The sequence below is a fragment of the Cupressus sempervirens genome, chromosome 2 (genome assembly GCF_028749045.1).
Source record: "Cupressus sempervirens isolate cs-2001-9-10 chromosome 2, ASM2874904v1, whole genome shotgun sequence".
NCBI classification, from domain to species: domain Eukaryota; kingdom Viridiplantae; phylum Streptophyta; class Pinopsida; order Cupressales; family Cupressaceae; genus Cupressus; species Cupressus sempervirens.
In genome coordinates, this window is record NC_143119.1 from 565002869 (window position 1) to 565022868 (window position 20000).

Consider the following 20000-nt stretch of genomic DNA (forward strand, 5'->3'; position numbering starts at 1 on the left):
TCAAATCGAGTTGGCTACCCCAACTCGAATCACCTCCGAATTTTTCGCACAACCCATGTCACCATGCTCGACTTGATTCTAAGTGCCCCGAGTCATGTACGTGGTCCAAAAGAGGTCAACCTTTTTTTTTTGGGGGGGGTTAATGCCCAAAGTTTTCAACTCGAACCGTGTCGGCAACCCTGACACGAATCGCCCCAATTACCCGAACCCTGACTCGAATCGCGTCGAGCCTTAACCGCCTCCATTTTTTTTTTTTGCTCGACTCATGTAATCACACTCGCCTTGATTCTGAGTGGCCCGAGTCACTTACGTGATCTAAAACCGGGTAACTTTTTCTTTTTTCTTTTTTTTGTCAAGTCCCAAAGTTTTGAACTCGAATAGAGTCGGATGCCCCGACTCGAGTCGTCTCCAAATTTTTCGCACGACTCATGTCACCGTGCTCGACTTGATTCTAAGTGCCCCGAGCCGTGTACATGATCCAAAAGCGGTTAACTTTTTCTTTTTGGTTAACGCCCAAAGTTTTCAACCCGACCCGCCTCGGCAACCTCGACTCGAAGCGCCTCGAGCCTTAATGGCCTCCAATGTTTTTGCACGGCTCATGCCACCGTCGACTTTTCGCTCGAATCATGTCACCCAGGGCACCTCGATGCTACGTGAGGCGAGCCCTGTGCGCGATCCAAAACCGGGTAACGTTTTTTTTTTGAACTCCCAAAATTTCATTCTTTTTTGCCTTACGAGGCCTATCATGATCTCTTTTTATAAAGAAAATTCTCAAATCGGATTGTTTCGGCTACCCTACCTCGAATCTGGCTAGCTAGGCGTAACGCCTCGAGTCGGCTCGGCAATACGTGAACTGAAACTTGTGCGTGATCCAAAAGCGGGTAACTTGTTTTTTTTTTTTTTTTTTTTTGTAATGCCCAAAATTTAGCGCTTTTCGCTGTACAGGGCCTCCCATGATTTTTTTTGTTTTGTTTTTTTTTTTTTCCCCTCGCAGACCCACTCCGGCGACCCAGTCGGGTCGCCCGAGGCTGGGGCGACGGAGATGGGTTGACCTAGTCGGGTGACCCAAGTTGGGTCGACCCAGGCGTGCGATCCTGGCTGGGGACAGCAAGTCGATTCTATAAGTTTGCTTGCCAATTTTGCTAGCCAGGTCGGCTCACCAAGTCATCTAACCATGTGGTCTTTGCCAAATCAAGAATTGACTCTTTAAGTCCACTCACAGCTCGTTGCCCCGCTGAGTTGCTTCTCTAAGCCCACTCACCATGTCAGCTCACCAAGTCGGTTGTTCAACTACGTTGCCAAGTCAACTCTTTAAGTTCGCTCACCAGGTCAGCCCGCCCAAGTCGCCTCTTTAAGTTCGTTCGCCAGGTCGGCCCGCCCAAGTCGCATCAGCGGGCTAACTCGCCGAATCACCTCACGAAGTTGACTCTTTAAGTGCGCTCACCAAGTCAGCTCACCAAGTCGACTCACCATCTCGCCTCGATAAGTTGGCTTGCCGAGTTACCCCACCAAGTCGTCGCCTCTTTAAGCCCGCTCACCGTGTCAGCTCGTCAGGTCGGCTCACCAAGTCGACTAATCAAGTAGGCCCACCAAGTCGCCTCAAGGATAGCTCCTCACCATGAGTCACCTCACCATGTTGACTCTTTGAGCCCGCTCGCCAGGTCGCCTCACCAAGTCGACTCGAGTACGTTGCCAAGTCGACTCTTTAAGTTCGCTCGCCAGGTCGACTCGCCAAGTCAGCTCACCATGTCATCTCAACGAACCAACTCGCCGAGTCGCCTCACCACGTCGGCTCTCTAATACCGCTCGCCAAGTCGCCCCACCAACTCGCCCCGTTAGGCCCACTCTCACCAAGTGGACTCTTTAAGTCTGCTCATAAAGTCGAGCCACCAAGTACTCTCACCAAGTCGACTCTTTAAGTCCTTTCGTCGAGTCACCCCACCAAGTACTCTCACCAAGTCAACTCTTTAGGTCCGTTCATAGAGTCACCCCACCAAGTCGACCCTTCAAGTGGGTTCATCAAGTCACCCCACCAAGTCGACTCTTTAAGTTCATTCATCAAGCCACCCCGCCAGGTCAGCCCACAAATTACTCTCACCGAGTCGACTCTTTAAGTTTGTTCATCAAGTCACCCCGCCAGGTCGGCCCACCAAGTGGACTCTTTAAGTTCGTTCATGAAGTCACTCTGCCAAGTCGGCCCACCAGGTCGACTCTTTAAGTTCGTTCATCAAGTCACCCCGCCAGGTCAGCCCACCAACTGCTCTCACCAAGTTGACTCTTTAAGTTTGCTCACCAAGTCACCCCGCCAGGTCGGCCCACCAAGTACTCTCACCAGGTCGACTCTTTAGGTTTGTTCATCAGGTCACCCCACCGAGTACTCTCACCAAGTTGACTCTTTAAGTTCGTTCATCAAGTCGCCCCGCCAGGTCGGCCCACCAAGTACTCTCACCAAGTCGACCCTTTAAGTTCGGTCATCAACTCACCCCGCCAGGTCGGCCCACCACGTACTCTCACAAAGTCGACTCTTTAGGTTCATTCATCAATTCGCCCCGCCAGCTCGGCCCACCAAGTTCTCTCACCAGGTCGACTCTTTAAGTTCGTTCATCAAGTCACCCTGCCAGTTCGACCCACTAAGTACTCTCACAAAGTCGACTCTCTAAGATCGTTCATCAAGTCACCCTGCCAGGTCAGCCCACCAAGTACTCTCACCAAGTCACCCCGCTAGCTCGACCCACCAAGTCGACTCTCTAAGTCCGTTCATCAAGTCACCCCGCCAGGTCGGCCCACCAAGTCGAATCTTTAAGTCCGTTCATCAAGTCACGTGACCAGGTCAGCCCACCGAGTACTCTCGCCAAGTCGACTCTTTAAGTTTGTTCATCAAGTCACCCGGCCAGGTCGGCCCACCAAGTCACCAAGTACTCTCACCAAGTCGACTCTCTAAGTCCGTTCATCAAGTCACCCTGCCAGGTCGGCCCACCAAGTCGAATCTTTAAGTCCGTTCATCAAGTCACCCCACCAAGTACTCTAACCAAGTCGATTCTTCGAGTGCGTTCATCAAGTCACCCGACCAACTACTCTCACCAAGTCGACTCTTTAACTATGTTCATCAAGTCACCCCACCAAGAACTCTCACCACGTCAACTCTTTAGGTCCGTTCATAAAGTCACCCCACCAGGTCGACCCTTCAAGTGCGTTCATCAAGTCACCCCACCAAGTACTCTCACCAATTCGACTCTTTAAGTCTTTTCATCAAGTCACCACACCAAGTACTCTCACCAAGTCAACTCTTTAGGACCGTTCATCAAGTCACCTCGCCAAGTCGACCCTTGAAGTCCGTTCATCAAGTCACCCCACCAAGTCGACTCTTTAAGTCAATTCACGAAGTCACCCAACCAGGTCGGCCCACCAAGGACTCTCACCAAGTCGACTCTCTAAGTCTGTTCATCAGGTCACCCCACCGAGTACTCTCACCAAGTCAACTCTTTAGGTCCGTTCATCGAGTCACCCCGCAAAGTCGACCCTCTAAGTTCGTTCATCGAGTCACCCCGCCAAGTCGACTCTTTAAGTCCTTTCATCAAGTCACCCCGCCAAGCCGACTCTCTAAGTGCGTTCATCAAGTCACCAGAACAACTACTCTCACCAAGTCGACTCTATAAGTCCGTTCATCAAGTCGGCCCACCAAGCACTCCCACCAAGTCGACTCTTTAAGTCCGTTCATCAGTTCACCCCGCCAAGTACTCTCACCAAGTCAACTCTTTAGGTCCGTTCATCGAGTCACCCCGCCAAGTCGACCCTTTAAGTCCGTTCATCAAGTCGCCCCGCCGAGTTGCTTCTCTAAGCCCACTCACCATGTCAGCTCACCAAGTCGGTTGTTCAAGTACGTTGCCAAGTCAACTCTTTAAGTTCGCTCACCAGGTCAGCCCACCCAAGTCGCCTCTTTAAGTTCGTTCGCCAGGTCGGCCCGCCCAAGTCGCATCAGCGGGCTAACTCGCCGAGTCACCTCACGAAGTTGACTCTTTAAGTGTGCTCACCAAGTCAGCTCACCAAGTTGACTCACCATCTCGCCTCGATAAGTTGGCTTGCCGAGTTACCCCACCAAGTCATCGCCTCTTTAAGCCCGCTCACCGTGTCAGGTCGTCAGGTCGGCTCACCAAGTCGACTAATCAAGTAGGCCCACCAAGTCGCCTCAAGGATAGCTCCTCACCATGAGTCGCCTCACCATGTTGACTCTTTGAGCCCGCTCGCCAGGTCGCCTCACCAAGTCGACTCGAGTACGTTGCCAAGTCGACTCTTTAAGTTCGCTCGCCAGGTCGACTCGCCAAGTCAGCTCACCATGTCATCTCAACGAACCAACTCGCCGAGTCGCCTCACCACGTCGGCTCTCTAATACCGCTCGCCAAGTCGCCCCACCAACTCGCCCCGTTAGGCCCACTCTCACCAAGTGGACTCTTTAAGTCTGCTCATAAAGTCGAGCCACCAAGTACTCTCACCAAGTCGACTCTTTAAGTCCTTTCGTCGAGTCACCCCACCAAGTACTCTCACCAAGTCAACTCTTTAGGTCCGTTCATAGAGTCACCCCACCAAGTCGACCCTTCAAGTGGGTTCATCAAGTCACCCCACCAAGTCGACTCTTTAAGTTCATTCATCAAGCCACCCCGCCAGGTCAGCCCACAAATTACTCTCACCGAGTCGACTCTTTAAGTTCGTTCATCAAGTCACCCCGCCAGGTCGGCCCACCAAGTGGACTCTTTAAGTTCGTTCATGAAGTCACTCTGCCAAGTCGGCCCACCAGGTCGACTCTTTAAGTTCGTTCATCAAGTCACCCCGCCAGGTCAGCCCACCAACTGCTCTCACCAAGTCGACTCTTTAAGTTTGCTCACCAAGTCACCCCGCCAGGTCGGCCCACCAAGTACTCTCACCAGGTCGACTCTTTAGGTTTGTTCATCAGGTCACCCCACCGAGTACTCTCACCAAGTCAACTCTTTAAGTTCGTTCATCAAGTCGCCCCGCCAGGTCGGCCCACCAAGTACTCTCACCAAGTCGACCCTTTAAGTTCGGTCATCAACTCACCCCGCCAGGTCGGCCCACCACGTACTCTCACAAAGTCGACTCTTTAGGTTCGTTCATCAATTCGCCCCGCCAGCTCGGCCCACCAAGTTCTCTCACCAGGTCGACTCTTTAAGTTCGTTCATCAAGTCACCCCGCCAGTTCGACCCACCAAGTACTCTCACAAAGTCGACTCTCTAAGTTCGTTCATCAAGTCACCCTGCCAGGTCAGCCCACCAAGTACTCTCACCAAGTCACCCCGCTAGCTCGACCCACCAAGTCGACTCTCTAAGTCAATTCATCAAGTCACCCGACCAACTACTCTCACCAAGTCGACTCTTTAACTATGTTCATCAAGTCACCCCACCAAGCACTCTCACCACGTCAACTCTTTAGGTCCGTTCATAAAGTCACCCCACCAGGTCGACCCTTCAAGTGCGTTCATCAAGTCACCCCACCAAGTACTCTCACCAATTCGACTCTTTAAGTCTTTTCATCAAGTCACCACACCAAGTACTCTCACCAAGTCAACTCTTTAGGACCGTTCATCAAGTCACCTCGCCAAGTCGACCCTTGAAGTCCGTTCATCAAGTCACCCCACCAAGTCGACTCTTTAAGTCAGTTCATGAAGTCACCCAACCAGGTCGGCCCACCAAGGACTCTCACCAAGTCGACTCTCTAAGTCTGTTCATCAGGTCACCCCACCGAGTACTCTCACCAAGTCAACTCTTTAGGTCCATTCATCGAGTCACCCCGCAAAGTCGACCCTCTAAGTTCGTTCATCGAGTCACCCTGCCAAGTCGACTCTTTAAGTCCTTTCATCAAGTCACCCCACCAAGCCGACTCTCTAAGTGCGTTCATCAAGTCACCGTCCCGATCTGGCCGAGCCGTTTTGGCCGAGCCATGCTGGCCAAGCCGATCTGGGTGAGCCATTCTGGCCGACCCGATCTGGCCGAGCCGTTCTGGGCAAGCCATGCTAGCCGAGCCGATCTGGGCGAGCCATTCTGGCCGAGCTGATCTGGGCGACCCGTTCTGGGCGAGCCGATCTTTGCGACCCGTTCTGGCCGAGCCATGCTGGCCGAGCCATGATGGCCGAGCCATGATGGCCGAGCCGATCTGGGCGAGCCGTTCTGGCCGAGCCATGCTGGCCGAGCCGTTCTGGCCGAGCCATGCTGGCCGAGCCGTTCTGGCCGAGCCATGATGGCCGAGCCGATCTGGGCGAGCAGTTCTGGCCGAGCCATGCTGGCCGAGCCGTTCTAGGCGAGCCGATCTGGGCGAGCCGTTCTTGCCGAGCCATGCTGGCCGAGCCGTTCTGGCCGAGCCATGCTGGCCGAGCCGATCTGGGCTAGCCGTTCTGGCCGAGCCGATCTGGCCGAGCTCCAAAAATGGTGTCGTGGATGGCTGTTTGGTCGCCTCTGTGCCAACTCGATCGGCACAACATTGGGAATGGTTCGATAGCGGTTGTCGTTCCAATGTGTCATTGGGATGTCTTGGAACGCGGCCTTTCAAGGGCGAGCTCGCGTCTAGCACTTGGATTGTGCGTCGTCACAAGTGAATGGGGAGATCTCTTTGTGAACGGCGGCATGGCGATTGCAAGAGAAAATTGACTTAGTAGTCGGAGCATTGGCCTCGGTCCATTGTGACGGCCTTGCAATTTCTCTATAATTGCAACCTATGTTTGCGCAGTAGCAGAGTTTGCATGTAAGATTGGCCTTTGTTCTTGACGGTTCCAAGTACTCTCACCGAGTCACCAAGTCACCATGCTGGCCGACCCGATCTGGCCGAGCCGATCTGGGCGAGCCATGCTGGCCGAGCCAAGCTGGCCGAGCAGATCTGGGCGAGCCATGCTGGCCGAGCCGATCTGGGCGAGCCATTCTGGCCGAGCCGATCTGGGCGAGCTCCAAAAACGGTGTCGTGGATGGCTGTTTGGTCACATTTTTCATTGAATTGGATTTTTAAGGGAGTTGTCCGTGCTGTCGCAGATTTCTAATGCAGAGCGAGCCTCGCACTAATAGCTTATATAGGAGAGGTTGTTGCCGCGAGCCTCTCCCGTGCCCCTTTCATTCATTCAACATTGGTGTCTAGGCGGATCGGATTATTGGGTTTTCAAACGGTGTATGCCGATGTTGAATGAATGAAAGGGGCATGAAGCGATCTCAGTGCTTTTCCTCGGCTCTCCTTTAGATCATGTTTTTCGATGACTCAATTTTGGAAAAGGTGAGGCAGCGGTTGCCGATCCATGGCGTGTGTTTTTGGTGGTTTTAAAACTTGATCTAAACGTGAGCCCTTGTCTAGCACTCCGGCGTTGCTTGGTATAATGGCAATTTGCTATGGGTGCTCGGCGCTCTAGCAATTTGTCATGGTGTACTTATCACGGCTACATGGGAGCTTTAATATCGAAAGCTCTCGGCGAAAAATGGTGGCCGAGCCATGCTGGCCGACCCGATCTGGCTTAGCCGTTTTCGTCGACCCGATCTGGCTCTCGTTTCTCACTCCATCGGCACAAATTCGGGAGTTGTTCGACAGCGGTTGTCGTTCCAATGTGTCATTGCGGTGATCTGGAGAGTGATGCTAAGTGCGGGAGCTTGCGTCTAGCATTTGTGGATGTTTGTGCAAGCGAGCAGGGGAGCTTCTCTTATCGGAACCTCTCCGTGGCCTTTGAATATAGACCCAGTGCCGACGATATCGATGGATACGAGCCTTGGATTATAAAATTGTTCAGCTAACATTGGTTTTTGTGAGAGATGGGTACGAAAGCACTTCTCGATCGATACGCGGGAGTTCCCTAAGATCGCCTCCGTGCCAACTCGATCGGCACAACGTTGGGAATGGTTCGACAGCGGTTGTCGTTCCAATGTGTCATCGGGATGTCTTGGAACGCGGCCTTTCAAGGGCGAGCTCGTGTCTAGCACTTGAATTGTGCGTCGTCACAAGTGAATGGGGAGATCTCTCTGTGAACAGCGGCATGGCGATTGCAAGAGAAAATTGACTTAGTAGTCGGAGCGTTGGCCTCGGGCCATTGTGACAGCCTTGCAATTTCTCTATAATTGCAACCTATGTTTGTGCAGTAGCAGAGTTTGCATGTTAGATTGGCCTTTGTTCTTGACAGTTCGAAGTACTCTCACCGAGTCAGCAAGTCACCATGCTGGCCGAGCCGATCTGGCCGAGCCATGCTGGCCGAGCCGATCTGGGCGAGCCATTCTGGCCGAGCCGATCTGGGCGAGCCCCAAAAACGGTGTCGTGGATGGCTGTTTGGTCACATTTTTCATTGAATTGGATTTTTAAGGATTTTGTCCGCGCTGTCGCAGATTTCTAATGCAGAGCGAGCCTTGCACTAATAGCTTATATAGGAGAGGTTGTTGCCGCGAGCCTCTCCCATGCCCCTTTCATTGATTCAACATTGGTGTCTAGGCAGATCGGATTGTTGGGTTTTCAAACGGTTTATGCTGATGTTGAATGAATGAAAGGGGCATGAAGCGATCTCAGTGCTTTTCCTCGGCTCTCCTTTAGATCATGTTTACCGATGACTCAATTTTGGAAAAGGTGAGGCAGCGGTTGCCGATCCATGGCGTGTCTTTTTGGTGATTTTAAAACTTGATCTAAACGTGAGCCCTTGTCTAGCACTCCGGCGTTGCTTGGTATAATGGCAATTTGCTATGGGTGCTCGGCGCTCTAGCAATTTTGTCGTGGTGTACTTATCGCTGCTACATGGGAGCTTTAATATCGAAAGCTCTCGGCAAAAAATGGTGGCCGAGCCATGCTGGCCTACCCGATCTAGCTTAGCCGTTTTCGTCGACCCGATCTGGCTCTTCTTTCTCACTCCATCGGCACAAATTCGGGAGTTGTTCGACAGCGGTTGTCGTTCCAATGTGTCATTGCGGTGATCTGGAGAGCGATGCTAAGGGCGGGAGCTTGCGTCTAGCATTTGGGGATGTTTGTGCAAGAGAGCAGGGGAGCTTCTCTTATCGGAACCTCTCCGTGGCCTTTGAATATAGACCCAGTGCCGACGATATCGATGGATACGAGCCTTGGATTCTAAAATTGTTCAGCTAACATTGGTTTTTGTGAGAGATGGGTACGAAAGCACTTCCCGATCGATTCGCGGGAGCTCCCTAAGATCGCCTCTGTGCCAACTCGATCGGCACAACATTGGGAATGGTTCGACAGCGGTTGTCGTTCCAATGTGTCATCGGGATGTCTTGGAACGCGGCCTTTCAAGGGCGAGATCGCGTCTAGCACTTGGATTGTGCGTCGTCACAAGTGAATGGGGAGATCTCTCTGTGAACGGCGGCATGGTGATTGCAAGAGAAAATTGACTTAGTAGTCGGAGCATTGGCCTCGGGCCATTGTGACGGCCTTGCAATTTCTCTATAATTGCAACCTATGTTTGCGCAGTAGCAGAGTTTGCATGTAAGATTGGCCTTTGTTCTTGACAGTTCCAGGAGATGACCTCTGGAACTTTTGGATTGGGCCCCTTCAAGGTGAAATTCATCCAGTTGATCGGATGAGCTCGATGACCATTTCACTCCCTTGGCTCCATGAATTCAAATCCCATCCAGCTGCCGTGAAGCCATCCCGATTTTGCTATGCGAGGGCTCTCTCCCCAGAGTCGTTCTCTTTGCAACAACTTCTTTGGCAAAAAAATTTTGGAATGGTTCGGCAGCGGTTGTCGTTCCAATGGTGCCATTGTGGTGGTTGCCTGGGCAGCGATCTGAAGGGCGAGCCGTCGTCTAGCAGTTGGGCTGCGCATCACGGGTGACAAGGGAGCCTTTGTAATCGGAAGCTCCCCGTGACCATTCGATGAGAAGAGCCATTGCTTGTGTGAGCAAGGACGAATGCAGCCTCGGATTCCAAACGAAATCAACGACATCGGATCTATATATAAGAGCGGAATGAAGCAGCAGCCCGTTTGCCATGCGCGGCTCCCCAAAGTTGCTCGTCTTTCTCACTCCATCGGCACAAATTCGGGAGTTGTTCGACAGCGGTTGTCGTTCCAATGTGTCATTGCGGCGATTCGGAGAGCGATGCTAAGGGCGCGAGCTTGTGTCTAGCATTTGGGATGTTTGTGCGAGCGAGCAGGGGAGCTTCTCTTATCGAAACCTCTCCGTGGCCTTTGAATATATAGACCCAGTGCCGACGATATCGATGGATACGAGCCTTGGATTCTAAATTTGTTCACAGCTAAGATTGGTTTTTGTGAGAGATGGGTACGAAAGCACATCCCGATTGCTACGCAGGAGCTCCCTAAGGTCGCCTCTGTGCCAACTCGATCGGCACAACATTGGGAATGGTTCGACAGCGGTTGTCGTTCCAATGTGTCATCGGGGGATGTCTTGGAAAGTGGCCTGGCCTTTCAAGGGCGAGCTCGCGTCTATCACTTGGATTGTGCGTCGCGTCGCAAGTGAATGGGGAGATCTCTCTGTGAACGGCGGCATGGTGATTGTAAGAGAAAATTGACTTAGTCGGAGCATTGGCCTCGGGCCACTGTGATGGCCTGGCAATTTCTCTTTAATTGCAACCTATGTTTGCGCAGTAGCAGAGTTTGCAAGTAAGATGGTCCTTGTTCTTGAGAGTTCCAGGAGATGACCTCTGGAACTTTTGGATTGGGCCCCTTCAAGGTGAAATTCATCCAGTTGATCGGATGAGCTCGATGACCATTTCAGTCCCTTGGCTCCATGAATTCACATCTCCTAACCGACGACAATCTTTTGCTCCTTAGACGACCTCATAATAAATTGGGTCGTGGATGGCTGTTTGGTCAAAATTTTCAACGATTTGGATTTTTATGGCGGATGTCGGCGTGTTCGCTAATTTCTAATGCAGAGCGAGCCTCGCACTAATAGCTTATATAGGAGAGGTTGTTGCCGCGAACCTCTCCCGTGCCCCTTTCATTGATTCAACGGCAGTGTCGAGGCGGATGGAAATGTCAGATTTTGAAACGGTGGACGCCGACGTTGAATCAATTGGAGGGGCATGAAGCCCACCCTTGAGGTGCTATTCCTCGACTCTCCTTTAGATCATGTTTTCTTGTCACTCAAGCTGGCGCAATTTCGGAAAGCAGTTGGGCTGCGCGTCACGAGTGACAAGGGAGCCTTTGTGATCGGAAGCTCCCCGTGGCCATTCGATGAGAAGAGCCATTGCTTGTGTGAGCAAGGACGAATGCAGCCTCGGATTCCGAACGAAATCAACGACATCGGATCTATATATAGGAGTGGAATGAAGCAGCAGCCAGCCCGTTTGCGATGCGCGGCTCCCCAAAGTTGCTATTCTTTCTCACTCCATCGGGGCACAAATTCGGGAGTTGTTCGACAGCGGTCGTCGTTCCAATGGTGTCATTGCGGCGAAATCTGTTCACAGCTAAGATTGGTTTTTGTGAGAGATGGGTATGAAAGCACATCCCGATTGCTACGCGGGAGCTCCCTAAGGTCGCCTCTGTGCCAACTCGATCGGCACAACATTGGGAATGGTTCGACAGCGGTTGTCGTTCCAATGTGTCATCGGGGGATGTCTTGGAAAGTGGTCTTTCTTTCAAGGGCGAGCTCGCGTCTAGCACTTGGGTTGTGCGTCGCGTCACAAGTGAATGGGGGATGTCTTGGGGGATGTCTTGGAAAGTGGTCTTTCTTTCAAGGGCGAGCTCGCGTCTAGCACTTGGACTGTGCGTCGCGTCGAAAGTGGATGGGGAGATCTCTCTGTGAACGGCGGCATGGTGATTGCAAGAGAAAATTGACTTAGTCGGAGCCATTGGCCTCGGGCCATTGTGACGGCCTCGCAATTTCTCTTTAATTGCAACCTATGTTTGCGCAGTAGCAGAGTTTGCATGTAAGATGGGCCTTGTTCTCGAGAGTTCCAGGAGATGACCTCCGGAACTTTTGGATTGGGCCCCTTCAAGGTGAAATTCATCCAGTTGATCGGATGAGCTCGATGACCATTTCAGTCCCTCGGCTCCATGAACTCACATCTCCTAACCGATGACAATCTTTTGCTCCTCTGCCGACCTCATAAAAAATTGGGTCGTGAATGGCTGTTTGGTAGGAATTTTAAAGGATTTGGATTTTTAAGGCGGATGTCGGTGTGTTCGCTAATGTCTAGCAAAATTTTTTTGCGTGCCTATCGCGGCTACAAGGGGAGAGGTGGTTGCCGCGAGCCTTTCCCGTGCCCCCCTCATTGATTCAACGCCGCTGTCATGGCGGATGGATATGTCAGATTTTGAAACGGTGGACGGCGACGTTGAATCAATTAGAGGGGCATGAAGCCCACCCTCGAGGGTGCTATTCCTGGACTCTCCTTTAGATCATGTTTTCTTGTCACTCAGCTGGCACAATTTCGGAAAAAGGTTTGGCAGCGGTTGCCAGCCCTCACCGCGTCTGCTCGGTGATTTTAAAACTCGATCTAAAACGGGAGCCCTCATCTAGCACCTCCGTCCGGTGTTGCTCGGGTATTGCATAAATTTATGCCATCGGCGCGAATCCCCCAAAGAATGCCTACGCTTGGACCCTCTCTTAGATCACCTTCTTCGATCACTCGACCGACGCAACTACGGAAGAGACTTGGCAGCGGTTGCCATTCTACAGTGCGTCTGTTCAGCGATTTCGAAGTTGATCTAATGGTGAGCCCTTGTCTCTAGGCATGAGGTGGGTGCTTGGCGCTCTAGCAAAATTTTTTGCGTGCCTATCGCGGCTACAACGGGAGAGGTGGTTGCCACGAGCCTCTCCCGTGCCCCCCTCATTGATTCAACGCTGCTGTCAGGGCGGATGGATATGTCGGATTTTGAAACGGTGGACGGCGACGTTGAATCAATTAGAGGGGCATGAAGCCCACCCTGGAGGGTGCTATTCCTGGACTCTCCTTTAGATCATGTTTTCTTGTCACTCAGCTGGCACAATTTCGGAAAAAGGTTTGGCAGCGGTTGCCAGCCCTCACCGCGTCTACTTGGTGATTTTAAAACTCGATCTAAAACGGGAGCCCTCGTCTAGCACCTCCATCCGGTGTTGCTCGGGTATTGCATAATTTTTTGCTATCGGCGCGAATCCCCCAACGAATCCCTAGCCTTGGACTCTTTCTTAGATCACCTTCTTCGATCACTCGACCGACGCAATTACGGAAGAGGCTTGGCAGCGGTTGCCATTCCACAGCGCGTCTGTTCAGCGATTTCGAAGTTGATCTACTAATGGCGAGCCCTTGTCTAGCCATGAGGTGGGTGCTTGGGGCTCTAGCAATTTTTTGTGTGCCTATCGCGGCTACAATGGGAGCTTTGATAACAAAAGTTCTCGGCGACCCTCCCCAATAGAAATCAGTGCTGGTGTTCGCGAAAGACACGTTATTCAGATTTTTGGAATATTGGCACCAGCATCGTTTCTATTGGGAGGGCCGTGAAGCCATCCCGATTTTTCTATGCGAGGGCTCTCTCCCCAAAGTCGTTCTCTACGCAACAACTTCTTTGGCACAAAATTTTCAGAATGGTTCGGCAACGGTTGTCGTTCCAATGGTGCCGTTGTGGTGGTTGCCTGGGCAGCGATCTGAAGGGCGACCCGTCGTCTAGCAGTTGGCTTGCGCATCACGAGTGACAAGGGAGCCTTTGTTATCGGAAGCTCCCCGTGGCCATTCGATTAGAAGAGCCATTGCTTGTTTGAGCAAGGATGAATGCAGCCTCGGATTCCAAACGAAATCAACGATTTCGGATCTATATAAGAGCGGAATGAAGCAGCAGCACAGCCCGTTTGCTATGCGCGCCTCCCCAAAGATGCTCTTCTTTCTCACTCCATTGCCACAATTTCGGGAGTTGTTCGACAGCGGTTGTCGTTCCAATGTGTCATTGCGGTGATCTGGAGAGCGATGCTAAGGGGGCGGGAGCTTGTGTCTAGAATTTGGGATGTTTGTGCGAGCGAGTAAGGGAGCTTCTCTTATCGGAACCTCTCCGTGGCCTTTGAATATATAGACCCAGTGCCGACGATATCGATGGATGCGAGCCCTTGGATTCCAAATTTGTCCACAGCTAACATTGGTTTTTGTTAGAGATGGGCACGAAAGCACATCCCGATTGCTACGCGGGAGCTCCCTAAGGTCGCCTCTGTGCCAACTCGATCGGCACAACATTGGGAATGGTTCGACAGCGGTTGACGTTCCAATGTGTCATCGGGGGATGTCTTGGAAAGTGGTCTTTCTTTCAAGGGCGAGCTCGCGTCTAGACATTGGATTGTGCGTTGCGTCACAGGTGAATGGGGATATCTCTCTGTGAACGGCGGCATGGTGATTGCAAGAGAAAATTGACTTAGTCGGAGCCATTGGCCTCGGGCCATTGTGACGGCCTCGCAATTTCTCTTTAATTGCAACCTATGTTTGCGCAGTAGCAGAGTTTGCATGTAAGATGGGCCTTGTTCTCGAGAGTTCCAGGAGATGACCTCCGGAACTTTTGGATTGGGCCCCTTCAAGGTGAAATTCATCCAGTTGATCGGATGAGCTCGATGACCATTTCAGTCCCTCGGCTCCATGAACTCACATCTCCTAACCGATGACAATCTTTTGCTCCTCTGCCGACCCCATAAAAAATTGGGTCGTGAATGGCTGTTTGGTAGGAATTTTAAAGGATTTGGATTTTTAAGGCGGATGTCGGTGTGTTCGCTAATTTCTAATGCAGAGCGAGCCTCGCACTAATAGCTTATATAGGAGAGGTGGTTGCCGCGAGCCTCTCCCGTGCCCAGCTCATTGATTCAACGCCGCTGTCAGGGCGGATGGATATGTCGGATTTTGAAACGGTGGACGGCGACGTTGAATCAATTAGAGGGGCATGAAGCCCACCCTCAAGGGTGCTATTCCTGGACTCTCCTTTAGATCATGTTTTCTTGTCACTCAGCTGGCGCAATTTCGGAAAAAGGTTTGGCAGCAGTTGCCAGCCCTCACCGCGTCTACTCGGTGATTTTAAAACTCGATCTAAAACGGGAGCCCTCGTCTAGCACCTCCGTCCGGTGTTGCGCGGGTATTGCATAAATTTATGCCATCGGCGCAAATCCCCCAACGAATGCCTACGCTTGGACCCTCTCTTAGATCACGTTCTTCGATCACTCGACCGACGCAACTACGGAAGAGACTTGGCAGCGGTTGCCATTCTACACCGCGTCCGTTCTGCGATTTCGAAGTTGATCTAATGGCGAGCCCTTGTCTATAGCCATGAGGTGGGTACTTGGCGCTCTAGCAAAATTTGTTGCGAGCCTATCGCGGCTACAATGGGAGAGGTGGTTGCCGCGAGCCTCTCCCATGCCCAGCTCATTGATTCAACGCCGCTGTCAGGGCGGATGGATATGTCGGATTTTGAAACGGTGGACGCCGACGTTGAATCAATTAGAAGGGCATGAAGCCCACCTTCGAGGGTGCTATTCCTGGACTCTCCTTTAGATCATGTTTTCTTGTCACTCAGCTGGCGCAATTTCGGAAAAAGGTTTGGCAGCGGTTGCCAGCCCTCACCGCGTCTTCTTTGTGATTTTAAAACTCGATCTAAAACGGGAGCCCTCGTCTAGCACCTCCGTCCGGTGTTGCGCGGGTATTGCACAAATTTTTGCCATCGGCGCGATTACCCCAACGAATGCCCTACGCTGGGACCCTCTCTTAGATCACCTTTTTCGATCACTCGACCGACGCAATTACGGAAGAGACTTGGCAGCGGTTGCCATTCTACAGCGCGTCTGTTCTGCGATTTCGAAGTTGATCTAATGGCGAGCCCTTGTCTCTAGGCATGAGGTGGGTGCTTGGCGCTCTAGCAAAATCTTTTTGCGTGCCTATCGCGGCTACAAGGGGAGAGGTGGTTGCCGCGAGCCTCTCCCATGCCCCCCTCATTGATTCAACGCCGCTGTCAGGGCGGATGGATATGTCGGATTTTGAAATGGTGGACGGCGACGTTGAATCAATTAGAGGGGCATGAAGCCCACCCTCGAGGGTGCTATTCCTGGACTCTCCTTTAGATCATGTTTTCTTGTCACTCAGCTGGCGCAATTTCGGAAAAAGGTTTGGCAGCGGTTGCCAGCCCTCACCGCGTCTACTCGGTGATTTTAAAACTCGATCTAAAACGGGAGCCCTCGTCTAGCACCTCCGTCCGGTGTTGCTCGGGTATTGCATAAATTTATGCCATCGGCGCGAATCCCCCAACGAATGCCTACGCTTGGACCCTCTCTTAGATCACGTTCTTCGATCACTCGACCGACGCAACTACGGAAGAGACTTGGCAGCGGTTGCCACTCTACAGCGCGTCTGTTCAGCGATTTCGAAGTTGATCTAATGGCGAGCCCTTGTCTCTAGGCATGAGGTGGGTGCTTGGCGCTCTAGCAAAATATTTTGCGTGCCTATCGCGGCTACAATGGGAGAGGTGGTTGCCGTGAGCCTCTTCCGTGCCCCCCTCATTGATTCAACGCCGCTGTCAGGGCGGATGGATATGTCGGATTTTGAAACGGTGGACGGCGACGTTGAATCAATTAGAGGGGCATGAAGCCCACCCTCGAGGGTGCTATTCCTGGACTCTCCTTTAGATCATGTTTTCTTGTCACTCAGCTGGCGCAATTTCGAAAAAAGGTTTGGCAGCGGTTGCCAGCCCTCACCGCGTCTACTTGGTGATTTTAAAACTCGATCTAAAACGGGAGCCCTCGTCTAGCACCTCCGTCCGGTGTTGCTCGGGTATTTGCATAAATTTATGCCATCGGCGCAAATCCCCCAACGAATGCCTACGCTTGGACCCTCTCTTAGATCACCTTCTTCGATCACTCGACCGACGCAACTACGGAAGAGACTTGGCAGCGGTTGCCATTCTACAGCGCGTCTGTTAAGCGATTTCGAAGTTGATCTAATGGCGAGCCCTTGTCTCTAGGCATGAGGTGGGTGCTTGGCGCTCTAGCAAAATTTTTTGCGTGCCTATCGCGGCTACAAGGGGAGAGGTGGTTGCCGCGAGCCTCTCCCGTGCCCCCCTCATTGATTCAACGCCGCTGTCAGGGCAGATGGAAATGTCGGATTTTGAAACGGTGGACGGCGACGTTGAATCAATTAGAGGGGCATGAAGCCCACCCTCGAGGGTGCTATTTTCCTGGACTCTCCTTTAGATCATGTATTCTTGTCACTCAGCTGGCGCAATTTCAGAAAAAGGTTTGGCAGCGGTTGCCAGCCCCTCACCGCGTCTACTTGGTGATTTTAAAACTCGATCTAAAATGGGAGCCCTCGTCTTGCACCTCCGTCCGGTGTTGCTCGGGTATTGCACAAATTTTTGCCATCGGCGCGAATCCCCCAACGAATGCCTACACGCTTGGACCCTCTCTTAGATCACCTTCTTCGATCACTCGACCGACGCAATTACGAAAGAGACTTGGCAGCGGTTGCCATTCTACACCGCGTCCGTTCTGCGATTTCGAAGTTGATCTAATGGCGAGCCCTTGTCTATAGCCATGAGGTGGGTACTTGGCGCTCTAGCAAAATTTTTTGCAAGCCTATCGCGGCTACAATGGGAGAGGTGGTTGCCGCGAGCCTCTCCCGTGCCCAGCTCATTGATTCAACGCCGCTGTCAGGGCGGATGGATATGTCAGATTTTGAAACGGTGGACGCCGACGTTGAATCAATTAGAAGGGCATGAAGCCCACCTTCGAGGGTGCTATTCCTGGACTCTCCTTTAGATCATGTTTTCTTGTCACTCAGCTGGCGCAATTTCGGAAAAAGGTTTGGCAGCGGTTGCCAGCCCTCACCGCGTCTTCTTTTTAATTTTAAAACTCGATCTAAAACGGGAGCCCTCGTCTAGCACCTCCGTCCGGTGTTGCGCGGGTATTGCACAAATTTTTGCCATCGGCGCGATTACCCCAACGAATGCCCTACGCTGGGACCCTCTCTTAGATCACCTTTTTCGATCACTCGACCGACGCAATTACGGAAGAGACTTGGCAGCGGTTACCATTCTACAGCGCGTCTGTTCTGCGATTTCGAAGTTGATCTAATGGCGAGCCCTTGTCTCTAGGCATGAGGTGGGTGCTTGGCGCTCTAGCAAAATCTTTTTGCGTGCCTATCGCGGCTACAATGGGAGAGGTCGTTGCCGCGAGCCTCTCCCGTGCCCCCCTCATTGATTCAACGCCGCTGTCAGGGCGGATGGATATGTCAGATTTTGAAACGGTGGACGCCGACGTTGAATCAATTAGAGGGGCATGAAGCCCACCCTCGAGGGTGCTATTCCTGGACTCTCCTTTAGATCATGTTTTCTTGTCACTCAGATGGCGCAATTTCGGAAAAAGGTTTGGCAGCGGTTGCCAGCCCTCACCGCGTCTACTTGGTGATTTTAAAACTCGATCTAAAACGGGAGCCCTCGTCTAGCACCTCCGTCCGGTGTTGCTCGGGTACTGCATAAATTTATGCCATCGGCGCGAATCCCCCAACGAATGCCTACACTTGGACCCTCTCTCTTAGATCACCTTCTTCGATCACTCGACCGACGCAACTACGGAAGAGACTTGGCAGCGGTTGCCATTCTACAGCGCGTCTGTTCAGCGATTTCGAAGTTGATCTAATGGCGAGCCCTTGTCTCTAGCCATGAGGTGGGTGCTTGGCGCTCTAGCAAAATTTTTTGCGTGCCTATCACGTAAAGCATGTTTTCTAGTCACTCAGCTGGCGCAATTTTGGAAAAAAGGTTTGGCAGCGGTTGCCAGCCCTCACCGCGTCTTCTTGGTGATTTTAAAACTCGATCTAAAATGGGAGCCCTCGTCTAGCGGCTCCGTGCCAACTCGATCGGCACAACATTGGGAAATGATTCGACAGCGGTTGTCGTTCCAATGTGTCATCGGGGGATGCCTTGGAAAGTGGCCTTTCAAGGGCGAGCTCGCGTCTATCCCTTGGATTGTGCGTCGCGTCACAAGTGAATGGGGAGATCTCTCTGTGAACGGCGGCATGGTGATTGCAAGAGAAAATTGACTTAGTCGGAGCATTGGCCTCGGGCCATTGTGACGGCCTTGCAATTTCTCTTTAATTGCAACCTATGTTTGCGCAGTAGCAGAGTTTGCATGTAAGATGGGCCTTGTTCTTGAGAGTTCCAGGAGATGACCTCTGGAACTTTTGGATTGGGCCCCTTCAAGGTGAAATTCATCCAGCTGATCGGATGAAGCTCGATGTGCTTGTATCTATTCCGAGACGGTAATGATGGTCATTAATCTGTGGCGGTGAGTATTATCCCATTCGGTAATCGCAATGGCGGAGCTGGTGGGAAGTACTTGTCGCTTTGTTTTGATGGATATACCCTATATGTAGGTGTCTGCACAGCTTGCAACACACTGCACATTTGGTGTTCGATTCTAAGATACGCTTGTTGCTGAGTGTGTACGGAGTTGTATCTTTTAGCCAAGGGCTCCGTCTCATTGGCACGTTCTATCATTGCATTTTTATCCTGCCCGGATGGCAAGAAGGAAAGAGATGGTTTGGTTGCACGGGTGCATTGCTCGACGTCCCTAATTTCATCAAGGGTCCACTCTCCACCCTAAGTTTTTGCCGATCGGTAGAGCCTTGGGATTGAGAGGGGGGCCGGCGAAAGGTTTGGTTGCCGCATAATTTATTCGCTAGTGCATTCTCGGTGCGTACTCGCCTCTTCACTGTCTCATCCTACAGAAGTGCATGGCACTGTCGTGACAGCCTTTGTGGTCCGGGCCAGTAGAAGCGTAGAGTATTACCGATAATTTTTGTTTGGATGCGGAAACTCTCCATGCCCTGTCCTGCCCTGTGCGACGATCCGAACGGCTGCGGCTCGTGGGTTCTGCGGGAGATACTCTTCTTCAGCTCCCCCCTAAAGAGAGCGTTCGGTGTTTGCATTGTGTGGACAAAAAGCCCAGGGCGTTTCATCTCTCTCTTCATTTGCGAAATTCTGGGAGGGCTTGTCGAAGTATGGCCGTTTGTACGGGGTGCACCAAAAAGCGTGTAGGGGGCATATGCCTGGGAAATGGATGTCTCTGAGTGTC